Consider the following 23,480-nt stretch of genomic DNA (forward strand, 5'->3'; position numbering starts at 1 on the left):
AATCTATTATGGCACAGAGTTCCCATTGATGCCCTCGTGCATTAAGAATGAGCCTTTGCTGTGTCAGCAAGATAAGCCCCAAAAGAATGATCTTTTATTGACTGAACTGTCTACCTCAATCTTGTGCGGAAGAACACTTGTCATGCTGCACTGGACAACTATTGACCAGCAGTAATGCATAAAAATGTAAAGTAAATTGTTTCATTAAAAATTTTATTCTCAAACTAAAGCAAAACAATTATACCACTTCTATAATTCTACAGAAGAAAGTAAGTCTTTCAAATTATCCTAGGTTATGTTTAAAATTTTTTGAATAATCTTAAAACATATATATCTCAAATACAAGATTTTATGTTTATGTTTGACTAGAAACAAGTAATAGGCACACATGTTTAGTTCTGGCTTATAAACAAGTGACAGGCACATGTGGGGGTTTTAATGGGAGATTCAGTAGCACTGAAATAAATAGAAAAGACATATTTTTAATTTCTATTGCAGAATAAAAATGTAATGCTGTAATTACATACCATAATCTTTTTTGCTTTTATAATTCAGTAATCTGAGGTTGAAGTTCTCTGCATCATCAAGGGGGAAGAAATGAAAGTAAAATCTTAGATTATTCTGACACTGAGTAAAAACAGCCAGAACTCTGTGGATTCCAGAAACTTTTACCTTATATATCATGTAAACAACAATTTTTTAAAATTATAGATAAAAATATATGATGATTCTTAATAAGTTTTAGTCTGATGTCATAAGAATGGAGATATAACCAAATATTTAACTTTATTAATGGTTAGAAATATGCCAAATAAAACATAACTTAATTCTGCTTTAGCCATGAGAGTTACTAAAATCACCTTGAGCCTACTGCTGTAAATAACTACATACTTTGACTATATATATAGGAAACAAACGTGTTCTGAAATTGAAAAGTAGGCAGCACAAGACTGAGAACACAGAGACAAGAAACATGTGATGAATGTCCTATGATATCATCCAAGCTTTCTGCCAGGAGGATTTTTTCAGATCATAGTGAAAAAAAGGTGTGAAGGGTAGAGGGAGGGATGATTAGTGACAATAGGCTTTCTGGGTCTAGGAGACAGAAAAAAAGAGTTTGGGAAAAATTAGGCACCTAGAATATCTTGGGCAAAATGCTGGAGAAAAGGGAGCACTGTGGAAAAAGAGATAAAAAAAATCTGCATAGGAGTCTTTCTGAGAGTGTTACTGAATATTAAGTCATGCATATATATGGAAAAACTTCAGAAAGCCAGCCAAAGAAAAACTGTGGCAGCTATAAAGGTAAGTTCAACAATTCTCAGAATTCATAAAGTACTGGAGATATATCAGTTCTGATAAGTCTTGTTTGAACAACCAAGGAATTAAGGAAAGGCATTAGAAGAGTCATATTATAATAGAAGGGTAAAAGTAGGCCATTTCGGAAAAGTTTTAAAATATGCCTCAAAAAGAAACAAGCTAATCTACAAGTAACTTTAGTTGCTTGTCAGATTAAAGCCTAACACTCTTTAAAGACAACTAAACTCAACAATGACATCAACATAAATTTACAAGGTCCAGTAACCAAGTAAAGCTTAACAGACATGTGGAAGAATGTAAAATTTGTAACAAGTTAGAGGAAGGTTAGTAGAAAAAGATACTTAGAAAGAAATAACAGAGCAGGTGGAGATACTATAAGCAAACCTAAAATTAAAAGAAAAGCATGAACATAATGAAGAGAGAAATGAAAAGTATATAAAAGAACAAATTGAACTTGTGTGGATGAAAAAGACAATTATCAGAAATGAAGAATTCTGTGGATGGGAATAATAGCTGATTTAACACTATTCAAAAAAGATCAGTGAAAATACAGCAAGAGCAAATATCCAAAGTGAAGAACAGAGAAAGATAAATGGTGGGAACTGACAAGAACTTCAGTAAACAGTTTACAAATATCAAGAGGCTAAACATACGTGAATTGGAGTTTAAAAAGAGAGAAAAATAAATACTTGAAAAACATTCCATATTCTATGAAACAAATAAACTTACTGATTCAAGACCTGTAAAAAAACAAACAAACAAACAAACAAACAAACAAAAAACAACCTTACTGGGTAAATCTAAAGACAACCATACCAAAGTATTTTCTAATGAAATTGTTGAAAACAAGTGAAAAAAAGAAAATTTTGAAAGTAGCCAGAGGAGAAAAGACGTATTTTGTACATAGGAGCAAAGATTACCACAGTTTTCTCACCAAAACTTAAGTGGGAAATCAATTAAATTCCATTTTGAAAGACCTGATAGGAAAAAGAAAATACTAAAGTTCTATCCAGCAGAACTGTTCTTAAAAATGAGGACAAAATAGCTGAGAGAATTTGCTGCCAGATCTGCAAGGTGTTTTTCAGATGGAAAGAAAATAACCCTAGAAGGAAATTTCCATTTACATAAAGGAATAAAAAATACCAGAAATGATACATATATGAATAAATTTAAAAAATATTATTTAAAAGACAAGTGATAGTTTAAAGTAAAAAATAATATATTGTCTGTTAATAATATACATAAAGTATAATGTGAAAATAGTAGAAAAAACAATAACCTTTTATTGTTCTATAACAAGAAAAGGTTATAGAAGTACACTGTTGTAAGATTCTTATATTATATATGAGGTGAAATAATAGGATTTGAAGATACACTGGGATTGTATAAAGTTGCAAATTTTAAACTGTAACCCGACCACTAAAAAAATTAAGCAAAAAAATCCAATAGTACAGATAAAATGATATTCTAAGAAATAATTATTGAGAAGATTGGAAAAAAAGGAAATAGAACAGTGAGTGGACAAATGAAGGCAGATAAGATAGTAAATTTAAATGTAACCATAAGTACATTATTATTTAAAATGCAGATAGCTTAAGACTGAATCATTTTCTTAAATGTCATTGCAAAATTTTTCACATTTCTTTTGCTCTTTCACTTAAAGTGCATCAAAATCAGAACTTCAAAATCTATACATGAATCAATCAGAACAGAGGATTCTATTTGTTATTGTAAATAGAAGAGGAGAGTGGTAAGAAGTGAAATGAGCTAAAATGGTAGGAAAAATGATTTGCCTAATTTTGCCAATACCACTGTATAAGACAGGGTTCTATGGTGAAACAGAACCAATTGGTTGCGTACTTGTGCATATATGTGTGTATAATTTTAAGGAATTGGTTGACACAATTGTGAGAGTTGGCTTATCTCAAATCTGTAGGGCAGGCCATCAGGCTGGAAATGTAGGCAAAAGTTGATGTTGTAGCCTTGAGACCACAATTTGTAGGCAGGCTGGAAAACTGAAAACTCAGGCAGAATTTATATGTTACAGTCTTGAGGCAAAATTTCTTCTTTCTCTAGGAAACCTCAGTGTCTGCTCTTTATGCCTTCAATTTAATGGATGGTGCCCACCAATGTTACTGAAGGTAATATCCTCTACTTATCAGTCAATTGATTGCAGATGTGATTAACATCTGCAAATATGTTCACGGCAACATCTAGACTAGTGTTTGACAAAAACAAAACAACAAAAACTGGGCACCATTGCCTAGTCACATTGATACTTTCACTCTCAAGAGTGAACCCTATTTTATTATCAGAGGAGCACCAGTTTAGAGGATATATTATATATTAGTCAAAATGGGAGGTTCTGCTGACATTTTGACTGTAAATTATGACAAAGGGTAAATGTTCACACAATAGAATCTTCTAGAGGGCTTGTTAAAAATATAACTGTTTGAAACCAAAGTCAAACAAAGACATGACAAGAAAAGAAAGCTACAGACTGATCTGTTTTATGAAAGTTGATGTAAATATCCTCAATACTAGCAAATTGAATTCAGCAGTGTATTAAAAAATTATACAACATGACCAAGTTAGATTTATTTCTGGAATGTAGGGATGGTTCATTATGCAAAATTTGATCAATGTGATGCTTTACATTCATGGAATGAATTTAAAAACATAAGATCATCTCGACTGATGCAGAAAAAGCATCTGACAAAATTCAATGGCCTTTCATGATTTTTTAAAAAAAGGAATACAAGATAAAAATCTCAACATAATAAAAGCCATACATGTAAAACTCATAATCAACATTATACTTAATGGTGAAAGATTAAAGGACTTAAAAAAAAAAAAAACAGGAACAAGGCACAAATGCATGCTTTTACTACTTCTATTCAACAGAGCACTGGAAGTTCTAGCCACAGCAATTAGGCAAAAACCAAAAAACAAAGCAAAACAAACAAACAAAAAAAAGAGGCATCCACACTGGAAAGAAATAAGTAAAATTATCTCTTTTTTTTCAGATAATATGATCTTATATGCAGAAAATATTGAAAATGCCACTAACAACTGTTAGAGTTAATAAATGAATTCAACATAGTATCAGGTATCAGGATACAAATTTAATCTACAAAAATCAATTGCAGACAATAAAAAAATCTAAAAAATTTGGAAAAAACAATTCAATTTACAATAGTATGGAAAGAAATAAAAAACTTAGAATTTAATTTAACCAAGGAGGTTAAGACTTACCCAATGAAAATTACAGAATAAATTAAAGAAGACATAAAGAAATGGAAACACATCCCATGTTCATAGATTGGGAGACTTAATATTGTTAAGAGGTCCGTATTACCCAAATTGATCTCCAGACTCAATGCAATCCCTGTCAAAATCCCAATGATATGCTTTTGCAGAAATAGAACCCACACTAAAATTCATGTGGAATCTCAAAGGACCCTGAATATACAAAACTGTCTTGAAAAAGAACAATAAAGCAGGAGGACTCATATTTCCTGGTGTTAAAAGTCACTACAAGGCTACAGTAATCAAAACTATGCAGTACTGGCATAAAGACAGACATATCAACTAATGAAGTAGAAGAGAGAACCCAGAAATAAAACCTGGCATATATGGTCAAACGATGTTTGACAAGGCTGCCAAGATCATTCAATGGGAAAAGAACAGTCTTTCGGACAAACAGTTCTGTGAAAACTGATATTCAAATGCAAAAGAATAGAGCTCAACCCTTACCTAACATCATATACAAAAATTAACTCAAAATGGATTAAAGACCTAAATGTAAGACCTCAAACTAAACTCTTAGAAGAAAATATAAACTAAAACTTAAGGACACTGGATTTGGCAATGATTTCTTGGATATGACCTAAAGGCAAAGGCAGCAAAAGAAAAAACAAACAAATTGTGCATCATTAGATTAAAAACATTTTGTGCAACAAAAGGTAATATTGAGTTCTGGTATTTGTGATGTCTGACTAGAAGCAGCTAGTGGGTGCCTCTCATGGAAGAGAATTAAAATAGTAAGTACTAACATTTCAAGTGGATCATTTAAGAAAATACGCTTGAATTCATTAGAGAAGTGATAGGATTTATAGAAAGCAGAGGAGAGTGAAGCCAGGCAGCCTACAGAGCTCACATCACAGCAGAGCTGGGAGAAGCTCCTTAATATGGGCAAGGGGTGAGTGAATGAGACACTCCCAGGGTTTGACACTTTCACTATGGACCTTTACAATCCTAGTCATAAGGGAGTCTCTTTGGCCCCCTTGGGCCTCTAGATGAATACAGAGAGCTGCCTGAAGACTGTGTAGAGGCACTGCTCAAGACCAGGTGGAATCCCACAGCCTTTTAATTCCTGAGCATCCTGGTGTCAGCTGTTGCCACCTGATAAGGACGGAGTGGGGAGGACAGGCACTTTTACACATCCCAAAGACATATTGCAGATGTGGTAGGAAGGAGTGGACAGACTACACACTGCACAACTCCCTGCTTCCACTGTTCCCTGATAAACAGGGCCCATCCACCTCAGCATTAGGCTCCCAGCAGAGTTGCCCTGTTCCCACATGAGCACTATGGCTGCAGTTCCTTACAGTCTGATATCCAGGCTGTAAGGACAACAGTAAGCCCTTTAGCTCCCAAAAAAGTCACTGCCACTACCACTACTGCTTCTGCTGTCCTTGGGGCCAGGGAGTGAGCAGAGAGTCAGGGCACATTCATGCACTCCCAACAATGAAATGCACTGATGCTTCTGTGGGAGGGAAATTCCAGTCTCTATTGGTCCAATTGAGTGAGGTGTGACTTCCCCAGTGAAAAGCCCACAGCATAACCACCCTGCTATAACCTGACCATTTCAGTCACAGCCTGGAGCACTTCTGACAGCCCTTCCACCACAGGTTTGTGATCTGCCCTCAGGCTCCTACCACCTAAGCATTCTGCCTGCTCCCACCTTACAATTCTTCCAGTGACCCTAAGGAACAGTGTTCCATGCCCTAACACAGCCAGCACATGAATTCTCGGCCCCAGAGAGCAAGACTGGTGGTGTGGTCCTGGTCCAGCCCTTTCAGGATATGTCTATGCCATGCAATAGACCATCTAGGGGTTTGGGAATTGGGAAATTGCCTAGTCCAGTCTAACACTACTGGCATCTGACCACTGCCCCCAGGGGCTGAGGTTGGGCTGACCCAAGTAGCCAATACCACCACAACTGACATGACTTGTATGGAAGCTTAATGTGTGGACTGTATGAAAGCTCAATGAAATGTAAGAGAAAGTTGAAAAGCAACACAAAGAAACCACAAAAGCAATCCAGGAAATGAAAAAAGGGACAGATATTTAAAACAAACAAACAAACAAACAAACAAACAAACAGAACTACTAGAAATAAAAAAATTCATTAAAGAAATTTCAAAAAACAGTTGAAGTTTTAACAATCTACTAGACAAATCAGAAGAAAGAGCTTCAAAGCTTGAAAGGTTGAAGGTCAACCTTTCAAATTAACCCAGTCAGACAAAAATATAGAAAAAATAATTTTTAGAAAGGACTTTGATAAATATGGCATTATGTAAAGTAACAAAACCTACTACTTGTAGGCATTCCTGAGAGAGAGAAAAAAGTAATAAATCTAAAAAACATATTTGAGAGAAAAATACAGGAAAATTTCCCTGATCTTGTTAGAGATGTAGACATTCAGATCCAAGAAATGCAGAGAATTCCTGAAAGATACTATACAAGACAAACATCACTAAGTTATATAGTCATCAGACTATCCAAGGTCAACATGAAAGAACAAATCTTAAAAAGCAGCTAGAGAGTAGTTATATCACCTATAAAAGGAATCCCATGAGACTAACAGCAAACTTCTCAGCAGAAACATTACAAGGCAGAAAAGATTACAGGCCTATTTTCGGCCTCCATAAGGAAAATAATGCCAGCCAAGAATTTCATTTGCTCCCAAATTAAGCTTCATAAATGAAGAAAAGAAAGTTAAGTCTTTCCCAGACAAGCACACATTAAGGGAATTTATCACTATTAGATCAACCCTACAAGAAACACTCAAAGGAGTTCTAAACATGGAAATGGATGGATGATAGTCACCATCATAAAAGGACATGTAATCACAAATACCACAGATCCCAAAAAATAATTACAGATATGAAACTTCAAGGCAACTAGCTAACAACACTATGACAGGAAAAATTCTCACATATCAATATTAACCTTGAACATAAATGGCCTAAATGCACTATTTGGAAGATAGAGTGGCAAAAGGATTAAAAAAAAAAGAAAAGAAAAGAAAAACAAAACAAAACAAAAAAACCAAGACCCAAACATCTGCTGCATACAAGAGACTCACCTAATTGCTAAAGACACATACAGACTCAACTTTGGACTTAAACTGGACTACAGACCAAGTGGACCCAATGGACATTTACAGAATATTCTACCCAACAAAGGCAGAATATACATTCTTTTCATATATGCATGGAACATTCTCCAGAATTTACCATATGCTTGGCCATAAAACAAGTCTCAAAAACATCAAATTCATATCAAATGTCTTCTCAGACTACAGTTGAATAAAATTAGAAATCAATTCCAAGAGGAGCTCTCAAAACTATAAAATGTCATGAAAACTAAACAATTTGCTCCTGAATGACCTTTGGGTAAAGAAATAAATTAAGGCAGATATCAGAAAAAAATTTCAAAACAAATGAAAATGGACAAACTATAAACAAAAACCTCTGGAATAAAACAAAAGTGCTACTAAGAGAAAAGTTTATTGCATTAACTGTCTACATAAAAAAGAGAAAGATCTCAAATTAACAACCTAATATCACACCTTAAGAAACTGGAAAAACAAGAACAAATTAAACATAAAGCTAGCATAAGAAAATAAACAGCAAAGATCAGAGGAGAACTAAATGAGATTGAGACCAAAAAAATTATACAAAAGACCAATGAAAGAAAAAGTTGGTTCTTTGAAAGGATAAACAAAGTTGATACACCACTACCTAGTTTAACCTAGAAAAAACGAGAAGATTCAAAAAAGTACAATTAGAAATTATAAAGGTGATATTAACAACTCATATCACAGAAATACAAAAGATCATCAGAGACTACTATGAACACCCCTATTTGCACAACTGGAAAACCTAAAAGAAATGGATAAATTTCTAAAGACATACAACTAGCCAAGATTGAATCAAGAAGAAATAGAAACCCTTAACAGACCAATAATGAGTAATAAAATTGAATCGGTAATAAAAAAATCTTCCAACAAAAGGAATCCCAGGACTAGATGGATTCATAGCTGAATGTTACCAAACATAAAAGGAAGAGTTATTTCAAAATATCAAGGGGGAAGGGTTCCTTCCTGGCTCATTCTAAGACATCAGTATCACCCTGATACCAAAATCAGACAACAAAAAAGAGAACTACAGGCCAATATCCCTGATGAACCTAGATGCAAAACTCCTCAACAAAATACTAGTCAACAGAATCCAATAGCACATGAAAAGATAATTTATCATGGTCAAGTGGGTGTTATTCCATGCATGCAAGGATAGTTCAACATATGCAAATCAATAAATGTGATTCATGACATAAACAAAATTTTTAAAAAATATGATCATCTCAAAAGATGCAGAATAAGCATCTAATAAAATCCAACATCCTTTCATGATTAAAAAAACCCACAAAAAACCAGGCATCAAGGAAAATACCTCAAAATAATAAGAGCCATCCATGGCAAATACACAGCCAGCATCATATTGAATGGAAAAATGTTGAAAGCACTCTGCCTAAGAACTGGCACAACACAAACATATCCACTTTCCTCACTCCTATTCAACACAGTATTGTAAGTTCTAGCCAGAGAGATCAGGCAAGAGAAGGAAATAAAACGCATTCAAATTGGAAAAGAGGAAGTCAAATTATCTCTGGCCCTGATGACATCATTATATATCTAGACAACCCTAAGATTCCTCCAAAAGACTCCTAAAGTCAATAAATGATGTCAGTAAAGTTTCAGGATATGAAAATCAATGTGCCTAACTCAGTAACTTTTCTACACACCAATAATGTTCAAGCTGAGAGCAAAATCAAGAACCCAATCCCATTTACAATAGCCAGAAAAAAAATACTTTAGAATACATTTAACCAACAAGGTGAAAGATCCATACAAGGAGAACTGAAAACACCAATGAAAGAAATCATAGATGACACAAACAAATAAAAAAACCCAATGCTCAAGGATCGAAAGTATCCATATTGTTAAAATGATTATACTGCCCAAGGCAACCTACAGATTCAGCATAATTCCTATCCAATTACTAATGTCATCTTTCACAGAATTAGAAAACCAATCCTAAAATTCCCATGGAAGCACAAAAAGAGCCAATTGTCAGCAAAAGAAGAAATCTGGAGGCATCACATTACTTGAATTCAATTTATACTACGAGACTATAGTAGGTATAAAAGCATGGTACTGGCACAAAAATACACATGTAGATCAATGGAAAAGGATATAGAACCCAGAAATAAAGACACATGTCTACAACTGATTGATTTTTGACAAAAAGGTCAAAAACAAAGAATGGCAAAATGACAACTTACTTGATAAATGGTGCTAGGAAAGTTGGTTAGCAATATGCAAATAAATGAAACTGGACCCCCTAGGCAAAGAAATTATAATTAAGACCCTAAAGATAAATGCAACAAAAGCAAAAATAGACAAATCACACTTAATTAAACTGAAAACCTTCTGCATAGAAAAAGGGATAATCACCAGACTAAGCACACAACCTACAGAATGAGAGAAAATATTTGCAAATTATGCCTCCAACAAAGGACTAATAATATCTAGAATCTACAAAAAACTCAACACATCAAGAAGAAAAAAAATAAACAACCACATTAAAAACTGGGAAAAGGACATGAACAGACACTTCTCAAAATAAAATACACAAGCAGCCAACAAACACATGAAAAGAATGCTCAACATCACTTAACCAGAGAGAGACAAATTAAAACCATACTGAGGTATCAACTTGCCACAGTCAGAATGGCTACCATTTAAAAGTCAACAAATAACAGATATTGGCATAAATGTGGAGGAAAGGGAATGCTTATGCCCTGTTTGTGGGAATGTCAGTTAGTTAAACCTCTATGGAAAACAGTATGAAGATACCTCAAAGAACTAAAAATAGAATTACCATCCAATCCAGCAATCCCACTACCTGGTACCCACCTAAGCAAAAATAAATCATTATAGAAAAAAATGAAAAAAAAAAAAAAATCTTCACTCGTATATTTATTACAACACAATTCACAATTGCAAAGTCATGGGACCAACCTAAGTGCTCATCAATGGTTGATTAGATAAAGAAAATGTGGTATATATACACACCATGGAATAGTATGTAGCCATAAAAAAATAACAATGAAATTGTTTCCTTTGTGGCAACATAGATGGAGATGGAGACCTAAGTAAAATATCTCAGAACAAAAAATCAAATACTGCATGTTTTCACTTATAAATGGGAGCTAAACACATGGACATACAGATAAAAATAATAGGCACTGAGGACTCCAAAAAGGGAGGGTGGTAGAGGGTGAGGTTTGAAAAATTACCTACTGGGTACAACACTATTTGTGTTTTGGGTACACTGGAAGCCCAATCCCCACCATTATGCAATATACCTATGTAATGAACATGCACATGTATCCCCTGTCTAAAATTAAAACAAAATTTTAAAAGTTAATACGAACTGAGTTCTAGAAAACCCACAGAATGGGAGAAAACATCTGCACATATATCTGATAAGTGATTAATGATCAGAATATATAGAGAACTCCTAAAACTCAACAACAAAATAAACAACCCTATTCAAAAAAGGGCAATTCTTGAATTACTCTAAGAAGTGATTCTTTCCTACAAGGCTACAGTAACCAAAACAGCATGGTACTGGTACCAAAACAGAGATATAGACCAATGGAACAGAACAGACCCCTCAGAAGTAATACCACACATCTACAGCCATCTGATCTTTGACAAACCTGACAAAAACAAGAAATGGGGAAAGGATTCCCTATGTAATAAATGCTGCTGGGAAAACTGGCTAGCCATAAGTAGCCAGTTTCCATAAGGAAACTGGATCCTTTCCTTACTCCTTACACGAAAATTAATTCAAGATGGATTAGAGACTTAAATATTAGACCTAAAACCATAAAAACCCTAGAAGAAAACCTAAGTAATACCATTCAGGACATAGGCATGGGCAAGGACTTCATGTCTAAAACACCAAAAGCAACGGCAACAAAAGCCAAAATTGACAAATGGGATCTAATTAAACTAAAGAGCTTCTGCACAGCAAAAGAAACTATCATCAGAGTGAATAGGCAACCTACAGAATGGGAGAAAATTTTTGCAATCTACTCATCTGACAAAGGGCTAATATCCAGAACCTACAAAGAACTCAAACAAATTTACAAGAAAAAAACAAACAACCCCATCAAAAAGTGGGCAAAGCATATGAACAGACACTTCTCAAAAGAAGACATTCATACAGCCAACAGACACATGAAAAAATACTCACCATCACTGGCCATCAGAGAAATGCAAATCAAAACCACAACGAGATACCATCTCACACCAGTTAGAATGGCAATCATTAAAAAGTCAGGAAACAGCAGGTGCTGGAGAGGATGTGGAGAAATAGGAATACTTTTACACTGTTGGTGGGACTGTAAACTAGTTCAACCATTGTGGAAAACAGTGTGGTGATTCCTCAAGGATCTAGAACTAGAAATACCATTTGACCCAGCCATCCCATAACTGGGTATATACCCAAAGGATTATAAATCATGCTGCTATAAAGACACATGCACACGTATGTTTATTGCAGCACTATTCACAATAGCAAAGACTTGGAATCAACCCAAATGTCCATCAGTGACAGACTGGATTAAGAAAATGTGGCACATACACACCATGGAATACTATGCAGCCATAAAAAAGGATGAATTCGTGTCCTTTGTAGGGACATGGATGCAGCTGGAAACCATCCTTCTCAGCAAACTATCGCAAGAACAGAAAACCAAACACTGCATGTTCTCACTCATAGGTGGGAATTGAACAATGAGATCACTTGGACACAGGAAGGGGAACATCACACACCGGGGCCTATTGTGTGGAGGAGGGAAGGGGGAGGGATAGCATTAGGAGATATACCTAATGTAAATGACGAGTTAATGGGTGCAGCACACCAACATGGCACATGTATACATATGTAACAAACCTGCACGTTGTGCACATGTACCCTAGAACTTAAAGTATAATAATAATAATAAAATATGCCACACTGAAAAAAAAAAGAAGAAATGATTCTTTCCATATTCAATATAAAAGAGGGATGGGAGGAAATTGTTCGAGGAGATGGGATAGGTTGGTAGAGAAATTTTATAAGAAACTGTAAATGAGAAAATTATGTTTAAATGTATTAACACAGTCACTTTGAAAAATCTTATATGATCATAGACTCAGGAGTATGTTGGGTATATAAAACTGTATAATTCTTTAATTTTAAAAAGCTGGGAAAATTGGGGCCAAGTTTCAATAATTTAGATAACTTACCCACAAGTAATTACTGGTTTTAGAAAAACTAGAGGTACATTGTTTCGCTCTTATTTCAGTTTCCTAAAAATAGTATATTATGCAGTAAATTTTGGATTATGCACTCTCAAGGTTAGTGTCTGATTCTATTCCTGCATTAATTTGGATAACTGCACCATAAAAGTCTTCAACCACCTAAAAAAAATCATGGGTATGAGTTCTTGTTTAGTTGCATAATTTCTCAACAGACATCCAGAGTCAATATACATTTGTAGTAAATGAATAAAATGTTCTAAGAAAGCAAAATTGTCTACTGCTATATAATAAAGTATAATGTGAATTAAGCAGAAAGTAAGTGGCTCTAGTATGTACAGAGAAGAAAAAAATCCTTGGCTTTGTTGTAGTTTACTGAAGTCTTTAGTTATTCTAATATTTAATTTTCTTTTAATTTAGGAACGTATCTGCTGCTTTGATTGTTTATTTTTCATAGTTTCCACCCCTGCCCCACCAACTTTTTCCATAGTTTGAATTTATTTGTACGTTTTTATTTTTTTTGTTCCAGTATAGAAGAATATTATCATAATATAGTTTAAAAATTCTTTTGTTGCAAACTTTCTCTTAAAAAGGGAAAGAGTAAAGGGCACAGCATGAGAAAGCACGAAATGTTCTATGCAATTCAAGATCATCATTCTTTCTCCTAATAACATCCAAATGACCTACAGTCTAATGGCCCCTGTGAAAAAACACACACCATAATACTTCCATTATCAAAGGATACTAGTAGCCAAATGACCGAACTTTTGCGTGACCTAATTTATAATTAGTTTTATGTTCAATGTACTAAGGCACAAAGCAATTAATTCATTTCATCTTTAGTTACTGGAGGAAGAGATGGGGTAAAAGAAGGAAATAAACAATTTTGTGCTATTTTATTTCATATACATTTTTTTACTTAATCCCCCAAGGTAGGTGGTATTAACACATTTTACAAATGAGGAAGTTGAGGATGCTCAGAAAAGTTATGTAAATTATTCAGGATTCACAGCATAAGTAAATAGCAAAGTTAAAATTTGCACCTAAATTAATATAACCTTATATCTTTCTTTAGTTGGCACTTCATCACAATCAACAGGCATTCATACATTAATTTCATAACTATTTATTGTCATTTATTATTACTAGTTCTTTTTCTAGGAGTTGAAGATCCATAAAACTAATAATCCTATTGTTTAATGTTTTCAAAAAAAATTCTAGGATAGACTATTATTAAGCAGATCATTTTTTCAATCCTCATTAATCCCTTATAATGCATAATATCATCAAAATTTATAAAACCTTTTTCATATACAGCATAATCTTATTATAGAAATTCTCTTCAGAAACTAGCTTTAATTTCATATGACCAAGGGATACTAAAATAAATATTTCCTGTTTTAATGCTAGATGCTACATAAGTGTTACAGAAATTGATTATCTTCATTTGCCAAGATATTTAATAAAAATATCCTGTGCCAGTCAAATGGGCAACATAAGAGGAGATGGCTATGAAAACATATCGTTTGGTAAATTGATAAGTAGTTGAGCTTCTGCACTAAAATTGTATTAGCTAATTAATCTATTTGTCATTATCTACATATGTAATTTACATAGTCCAGGAGAGAGATTCTTTGGGATATAATTTAATACTGTCCCATTCATTGGTCACCAGAAGGTAGATAACACAAATCTCAGAGAAGCTGCTAATATATTATAAAATAGAATAAGACATTTAAAATAATTTTTGTAAATGAAAATTATGAAAGCACATTAGCAAAATGAATATCAGCTTTGATAAATATAAAGCCTTGATTTACATTCAGATAAGTAAATTGCATGAATACAGCATGAACACACACTTGCCTAAATAGTATTTTATATGAGCTTTTTTGAACTTATTTTATATGAATGTTTTTATGAAGATTTTAATATATTTGTTGATTGAACAATCATTACAATACAAAATAAAAGTATTGCTAAGTAAGGTAATTAAACTTGGGTCACACTAATATAAATATGATGAAATGTAGTTTGGGAGATTCAGGACCTAAAAAAGCTTTTATTTCTGGTATTCAGACAATAATTTTAAAAGCCTTTATGTCTGTAAAATCACTATTCTTTACAAAACTAACCAACAATTCAGGGAGAAGCCATGAAAGGATTAGCAGGAAGATAATAAAAGATCTAGAAACTACGAATGGGAAAAACATTGAAGGGATTGTGGCAGACAGCAAAACATAAAAGACTTTCACAATAAAATGTTGACAATTTAAAAATATCTGAATGGCTATCATATGGATTGAGCCTTAAGCTTCTCTAAAGATGCAGATTATAAGCTTGGGAAGAAGTTAACATTATGAAAATGCAGGGTGAAGCTTAGTCCAGGAAATATTTCCCAATAATAATAGTCATTCTTGAAAGCGTTTAAGAGAAGCCAGATTATTATGTGTGACAGATATTAATAGTGGTGTTTCTACAGAGTTTGAGATTGGGCTAAGGATACATAAGAACTTTTTGCTTTCTAAGACTTCTATTCAGAGAGTACATAAGAACACCTACTATTTATAGGAGGAAACTTATGTTAAGAGATAATAAAGAAAGGCAGAGCTAACTTATATTTTGTACCACTTTTTAAAGTTAGAATTGATGGAAGAAACATGATTATAAGAATTAAATCTAAGAGAGGTAAAACCATTATAAGATAGTATTTAGTCATTAGAAAGCAGTTTATATGAATAAATTGTTTCTTTTTGTATTCTTTTGTGTATATATATATGTCTTCAATTCCCCCAGGGAAATTCTCAAATACATTTTTACATACCTGTAAAAATTTTACATAAACGCAAAATTCTAGAAACTCCTGAAATCACATTGAAATCTTTTTATATTGTTAAAATAATGTCCCTTAAATGTAAAAATTAAACACAAAGCAAATAAGCATTACATTTTTCAAAATCTATAATAAAGCATAAATCCCAAATACATATAGAATCATGTAACCAAAATAAGCAACAGAATCATAATATCATAAAACTTAAAAGTGAATAAGAGGGAGACATCTTTTTAAAACATTATCTTTAACCACAGTGTACGGAAGAAAAGGTTTATTTCTAGTGGAGCAATTTCCTGCACATAAAAACAACGAAGAAAAGATCTACGTTCACTGTGCCATATCAACTGCTGGGAATTAAAACAAAAAAAGTGACCAATTTAATCAGCCAGCTTTGCTTACACTAAAGGCTCTAAATCTGCCCCAAATACTGGTTCTTCTAAGATAAAGCACAGTTTTCCCTTAGGTTTCCTTGAAACCTGAAGGTACATTTCCATACAAAATTGTTCCAAGAAAGCTGGATTAAATACAGAAAGAGTAAACGTGTCCATGTGCTAAATAACTATTTCAAGATAAGAAAATTAAGGAAGATATAATTATGTTAGTCACATATAACTATTTTCCATTTCTAATATTAATTTCCATGAGAAGGACCTGTATTTTCTATTTTAAGAGACTAGAGGTTTCTTAGCAATGGTATTGGCTTGCTGGGTGAAATTGCTGCAATAATCGCGATAACCACAGAGTAAAACATCTGGAGCAGACTAGAGCCAGGATTTAGATCATGACTTGACTCTATCACAGTCCTGCCAAAAAAATTTCCTATCCTACTAGCTTCTGTGGCCTTGGATATGCCAATGAGCAGCTGAGGCACCAAAGAAACTCAAAAGTAAGGACGCAGATGGATTCAGAGTGCCCGGGACTATTCACAGCTAAACTCTTTTCCCATTTTGCAGATGAGAAAACAGACTTGGATGAGAAAATGGTGATCATATACACATCCGAACATACACTTTGGATACTTCTGAATGATTTCAAACTTTCTGTGGGCTTCAAGTTTCATTTTCCAGTGGTAGCCTGTATTGTATGAATTGTCAGTCTTATGGATGTAAATTTAACTTGACTATGCAAGAGACTGTACTTAACTCATATAAAGGTTCTCAGGAAATAGAGTGTGAGTGCCAATGTAATAGTCAGCCTCCCCCAGTTCTTCTTTCCTTGAAGATGCTTGTGCTGTTTAGTTTTCTTCTTTTTCCTCTGTATAATTTCTCAATGCTCTTAATGGCATTGCTTTCTTGTTTGTTTGTTTGTTTTTGTGTTTCCTCGTGAGCTTATGTTTCATGAGAATTAAGCAAGATGTTATGGAATCTTATGCAGAAATAACCTGTATCTGTTCCTGTGGTTCCGTGATATGCCAGTTGGAAAGCCACCGGTCCTCCACTGAAAGAATTAGGAAATTGCTCTACTCCTGAGTTGCTTTGCTGCCAAAGCCACTACTGTCATATTCTCTGAGCCAGAAAAGATCCAGGTCTCCTGCGCAGTTCATCTGTTACAAAGGGGTCATCAGGTACTCCTAGGACTGCCCATGTAAGAGTGACTGCCATTTCTTTCCAGAATCAACATTTCTCTGCAAGGTAAGATTTGTCCAGGTATTCAGACCTTCATCCAAAGGACTCTATGCCATAAAGCCACAGGCTTCTATATTGCACATATGGTGATTGAGTCTTGTGCCCAAGGTCTCTCTGCATGGTATTCCCAGTCTCTGATCACCTTGGTAGATTAGCGTAATGTCTCCCTAACTGTAATCAGCACAGGCATTGCCTGGAGACCTTATTAAAATGCAGAATCTGATTCTGTAGGCCTCTAGTTGGCCCCCAGTCTGTCAAGGGAGACAGATGTTTCTGCTCTGCAGACCACATTTTGTTTAGCAAGAAGGTAGTTAGTCTAGTTAGTAGTGATTTGTAAAGGCGAAAGTGGCAAGTAGCTATATTAGTGAATAGTGGTCACTGCTAAAGCTGAATGCCTATCTGTTCCATTTTGCAGGAATCTTTTCCCATAAATTTTATACCACCATCTTTCACCTACTTGATGGAACTCCTAATTATAACTGTAAGGAAAAAACAAATTATATTAATATATTAGTAGAAATATTAAATTGGTAAATTTAGGAGAAAATGTGTTGGTCGAAACAATATGTGAAGATGTTAATGAGTTAATATTTGCTTATGAGTTTTTGATACCATTAAACGTAGAGGGCATCACTAGTAAGACCAAAGTTTATCACAGGGAATAACAAAAGACTGCAGGTTTTAAACTCGCTGGCTGGTTATAGTTCACTCTCCTTATGCAAATGAACTTTAATGAGTAAGATCACATGCAATTAAAGTAAATATTAGTCAGGGATGAGGTTACATGATAGCTGGCACACAATGGGATTCACATAAGGGATTTTACAGCAAGAATTTTGGTCAGGATTTGAATCCAAGAGACTACTGAGTTTGCATTTTTAATCCCTAACATAAGCATTTGAAAGTTAAATTGTATGATAGCTTCTGAAAGTTCACATGGCTTGTTCAGCTGTGAAATGACAGTAGGAAAAATGTCTTGTATACTGAAATCAAAGAACAACTGTTCGGTGGAAATCTAAAAGGCCAGGTTGAAAGAGTTCTTAGATATATCAGCTTCAGTAATACTTCAAAGTACCTGGAGGTCAACTGTTGTTCAAAAATTTTAATTGGAAAATTCCATAAATAAATAAATAATCAGTTTTTAATTGTGTGCCATTCTTAGTAGTGTGATGAGATCTCACAGGGTTCCACTTCATTCTAGGACCCAAATCGTCCTTATGTCTAGTGTATCCATGCTGTCTTCACTACATGCCCGTTAGTCTCTTAGCGGCCATCTCAGATCCGATAAGATTGGCTCTCTCACTATTGCAGTGGCTGTGTTCAAGTAACCCTTATTTTGCTGAATAATGGCCCCAGAGTTTAAGAGTAGTGATGCTGGCATATTGTTATAATTATTCTATTTTATTATAATTGTTGTTAATCTCTTACTGTGCCTAATTTATAAATTGAAGATTATTATTGTTATGTACATTTAGGAAAAAACATAGTATACATAGGGATCAGGACTGTCTGTGATTTCAGGCATTCACTAGGGATCTTAGAATATATCAGCCACAGATAAGGAGGGGACTACCGGACCTCATTTTTAAGCATACTCATCCTACATAATAGTAACTAAATCTTGCTATTCCCCCGCTACAATCAGTCCCACTCCTGGTAACTACCATTGCTACTCTCTGTTCCTATACATTATACTTTTTAAATATTCCATTTTTATGTGAGATCATGCAGTATTTTTCTTAGTCTGGCTTATTTCACTTGTAAAATTGCCATTTATAGAAGAAAATGTAATAGGCAGCATATGCAATCCTAAATAGCTCTATTGTCAGGTTCCTAGGTTAAGAAAAATTAGATTTTCGGAGATTGGTATTAATTATTGTTAACTGGCATAATGCCTGACATATTGTATTCAATAAAACTTATTGAAAGAAGATGGGAAGGAGCTTCTGAAAAATACACTCAAAATTCTAGGATTTCAGAGGTTCCCTAAACTCAACACAAAATATGATTCCTTTGCTGCACAATCACAAAATCTAGAGCGAGGAGAAAACATCCATTTAATAATTAGAACCAGAAATAGAGAATAGGTAACTCTTGATGAAGAGAGTTAGCCAAGGGCATTTAATTGACAAATTCTCTGACTTGAAACCTCTTCTTACAATGTCTTCCCCAAACAGATAAGCAGGGTGATGGGCTGCCTCTCTGCAGTGGTCAACCCAGGCATCCGTGTCTACCTTATCCCTTCTTCTTCACTTGAAATTTGGTCTGCAATATCATTTGCCACTGATAAAATAATTTACCCTAATCTGTATTATCCTAAACCAAACTATTTTTGAATGCAAAATAAGAGGTGAGTCTTTCAGCAGAAGATAATTCTCTGGCAAAGAGAACCACTATGTTTTGGTGGTGGGGGAGCATTGCTAGAAATAGTAATCACAATTAAGACACTGAAATAGCAATGAATGGAATAAAAACATTATATACCAGGCTACAGTGTCTCTATTGTTATTGTATTGTGCCTTCACAATCTTTTTGGTATCTATAGAAATACCTATGGCTCTGGATAGTTTCTACCTTTTGTTGCTAACATTATTATTAGTATATTTAGTTGTTTAACTTCCACTTCACCTTCTTTTGATAATTTCCCCTTTTTTGAGAAATTGTCTCTTTTCCTATTGTTTATAGCCTAGTGAACATTTTATTTAAAGTATATTACCCTTCCCTAGCCAAGAGATAGATTGGTAACCTGACACAGATATTTGGACACTCTCTCCATATAATCCAAATAATGGCATAAGAATGAAATTTGAAAATGTGTTCATGTGACTCTAGCTAGCAATTAGACCTTTTAGACCTTGTAGTTACTTTGGATTTATCATTTCCCATGTCTGATTCTCCAGTCTTCTCATGGAAATTATAAACTCTCAGATAGTCTTCCAGTACATTCATTTTTGCTTAGGTTAGGCAGAGTTAGCATCCATTTGAGGCAATTAAAAACAAAAGAAAACAAAACAAAAAACCCTAATATATTGCCTACACTTGATTGTAGGAGTTCAGAACTCTCTTGTACTATGCCTCTACAGCACACTTGGAGCTCATAACCCAGCCCAGTGTCTACTAGCAGCCTCCTTTCCAACCCCTGTTTCTTGCCCTTTTATTACTGACCTATGTTAGCCACTACTCTGACCTGATTTTAGCTGTATGAAATAATCAACCACAGCTTGGTCATATCCTGAGATGTCTAATTTTTTCCCACCTGAGCCCCTTAAATCCTGAATAAGTTATCACTTTCATTATTTTATTTTCACAAGCCAGATCTCTGCTTATTCTTTAATTAATAATATTACTATTTTTCCATTTTATTATACCATTCCTGATGTTCTAATTATTAATCAAAATAGTCCAACCTAACAAACTAAATTCACAATCATCTACATGAAAAATGAATCACCATGAAATGCAAATTTAATTTCACGAGAAATAAGTATTTTCCAAACGCTGAATGGGTTACATAAAAAGCTATGTTAATGACTTCAAAATTAAAAAATATATAAACAAAGGACAAAGGATCTGTTTTCTGCTTTTTGAGATTATCCGAAGATATAATTGTGGTTGAATAAGAGAATAAATATAGTTCTTAATTGTTTCTAAGACAATTCCACTCTGACTTCCCTAAGTATAATTATTTTAATGCTTTCACACTTACTATATTTTTATGATTTCAAAATAATTCTTACATTTAGTACTTATAAACCCACTATTGAATATTCTAACATGAACAGAAAAATATTATTTTATCATCTTTTTTCCCAAATAAAAAATATCACTTAGTAATTAAAAAAAAAAAAAGTTAGAGGAAGAACCACACAAACAGAAAGTGCTATTTTGCGTCTCTGTTAAAGAATATGGAATCATTTTTCAGAAAAAACATGATGGTAATGACATGAAAATGTGATGAATGCTTAATGAGATTTTACTATATTATTTATAGTATTGTTGATTACTATTGTGTTCCTTCACAGACTCGGTGCAGTGCAGAGGGCAAAGGCTAGTGACCTCCTTTAGAAGAAAGAGAATGATGTGTTTCAGGTGCCCTGAACTCAAAGCATGGCGCCAAGGACAAAATCAGAAAGTGCTAAAAGCAATTACAGAGGACAATCCTCACTGAAATTTACAGCACATGTTGAAAAAACTACATCCATATTGCCTAATTATCTCTGTAGGAGAACTTTTCCTCTCCAGCGACCAGAAATTTTAAATTCAAATTTTAGTATATATAGGTCAACATAAACCCAGAAAAAACCCTCATAATTGCAAAACTAGGAAATAAATTAAATCCACAGAAATGGTTTAAACTAACAGAAATAGCACAGAAGTGAGTTCAGCTAACAGAAATAGAAACTATCATTCCACAACAATTTTTAAAAAAATCATTCTTAAATGGAAATACAAAGAAATGCTCTAATCTCTTATAACTAAAAAAGCCTATAAGTGAAACAACCAGGCTGAGTCACAAACAGTAACTGCTCATCTTTTAATTGGCAGTTTCACAGATGATTTACATATACTGCAAAATACAAAGAAACATGCCAAATATAGTAAATGAATACCTAATTTGGAAACTTGTGAGACCCAGTTTATTTTTAAATTTGTATAGCTAATACCAGGCAAGTTTATGCTTTCAAAATAGTGTTTTCATTAATGAATATAAAGGAAAAGCACGATTCTTATAAAGGAATAAGCCTTATTAAGGAAAAGCACAATTCTTGCTAACCTCAGTGCTGACTTAAATTATATGTATTACACTACTAAAATACATATAAATGTGAAACGAAGTATAGCGTCTTTACACTTATAATTTAAGCAACTATAAAACTCATTTATAAATTAAACAGTAATAAAACCATAATATCAATAAATTCAAATCAGCAACATTAAATTAATGGGAGGGATTACGAAACTAAGTAACAGCTTACAAGATGAACATACTTACTTATGTGGTTCGGGAATTTTAGACTTCTACATTGTCCTACATCCCAGAGTAATGCTCCTAATGTCTGTATTATATGGTTTTTCTAGTAAAATTATTGCAAAATCTTCTTTTGGGCAGTGTGACTTGAAGTCTTTTCACTCGAATTTTTCACTGGCCTATTAATCAGCATTTTTTTTTCTCATTAGGCCAGGAAATCATAGCAACAATTTTCTATAGTAAATAGATCTTCTAAATACTCTAGAATAAATAGTAAATATAGTAAATAGTGTCAACTCTATTGTAAATACACACTTTGTGTGATAGACACAATTAAAAGGTAGCCATGTTTAAATTAAAGTATGATTCAGATTATGCATGCATCATTTTAATTAACATATTGTAATAAACAGGTTTAAATGTTCATAGAGAACGCATAAGCTCTAGGAATATTTTTGCTGATTTCAGATTGCAATATAAAGTGATCAATGATATAAAAGAAGTCACAATAGTCGTTTAATTCCTCAGCCTGTCACTGTTTCCCTCTGCTTTGAGACTCTTGCTTCCTTTCCACCCAGTAACTGCTGATTGCTCTGGGTCCATCCCAGGCCTGTCCAGTCATGGGGAAAATTACTTTGATGAACATATGCACAGTAAGGCATTGCTTACATACTGAGTAACTGCTCCCAGGATTATTTATAAAAACTCTCTCCTTCGAGAAAACAATGCTTAAACAAGATGAATTAATTTCTATGATCTCGTACCATAGTGGGGATATATATTTACAAAGAAGCCTTTCCCTGGCACCAGGACAACAAAACTATTCGGGCTATGTGGGGTGAAAATATATTTCTACAACAACTTTCTGCTTTTCATATGCAGTAGAAGAAAACTGTGACAAGTTAGGTTTCCTATTGCAAAAATGTTACCAATTAGCTTTTTAGATCTGGGGCTGTATCTCCTAAATGCTTGAAAAGCATATTATTTAGCTTCTCTAAATTAAGCTATGCATCGAGTAACCCCAAAATATCAGTAGCTTTAATATTTACTTCCCACTCAAATGTTATG

At 33.8% G+C, this 23,480-nt stretch overlaps 1 protein-coding gene and 1 long non-coding RNA gene across 19 annotated transcripts in view; one reads left to right on the plus strand and one right to left on the minus strand.

The window, feature by feature from the left end:
* The window catches only part of LOC139355815 (uncharacterized), a 46,200-nt gene extending 29,297 nt beyond the window's left edge, over positions 1-16,903 (plus strand). Inside the window, exon 3 of the long non-coding RNA XR_011606921.1 lies at positions 16,772-16,903. This is a non-coding gene — a long non-coding RNA (uncharacterized lncRNA). The remainder of the gene's footprint in view (positions 1-16,771) is intronic.
* Positions 1-23,480, minus strand: part of LOC105477129 (RALY RNA binding protein like) — a 733,794-nt gene that overhangs the window by 322,001 nt on the left and 388,313 nt on the right. The window lies entirely within an intron of this gene.

Source organism: Macaca nemestrina, chromosome 8 (genome assembly GCF_043159975.1).
Source record: "Macaca nemestrina isolate mMacNem1 chromosome 8, mMacNem.hap1, whole genome shotgun sequence".
Lineage (NCBI taxonomy): Eukaryota > Metazoa > Chordata > Mammalia > Primates > Cercopithecidae > Macaca > Macaca nemestrina.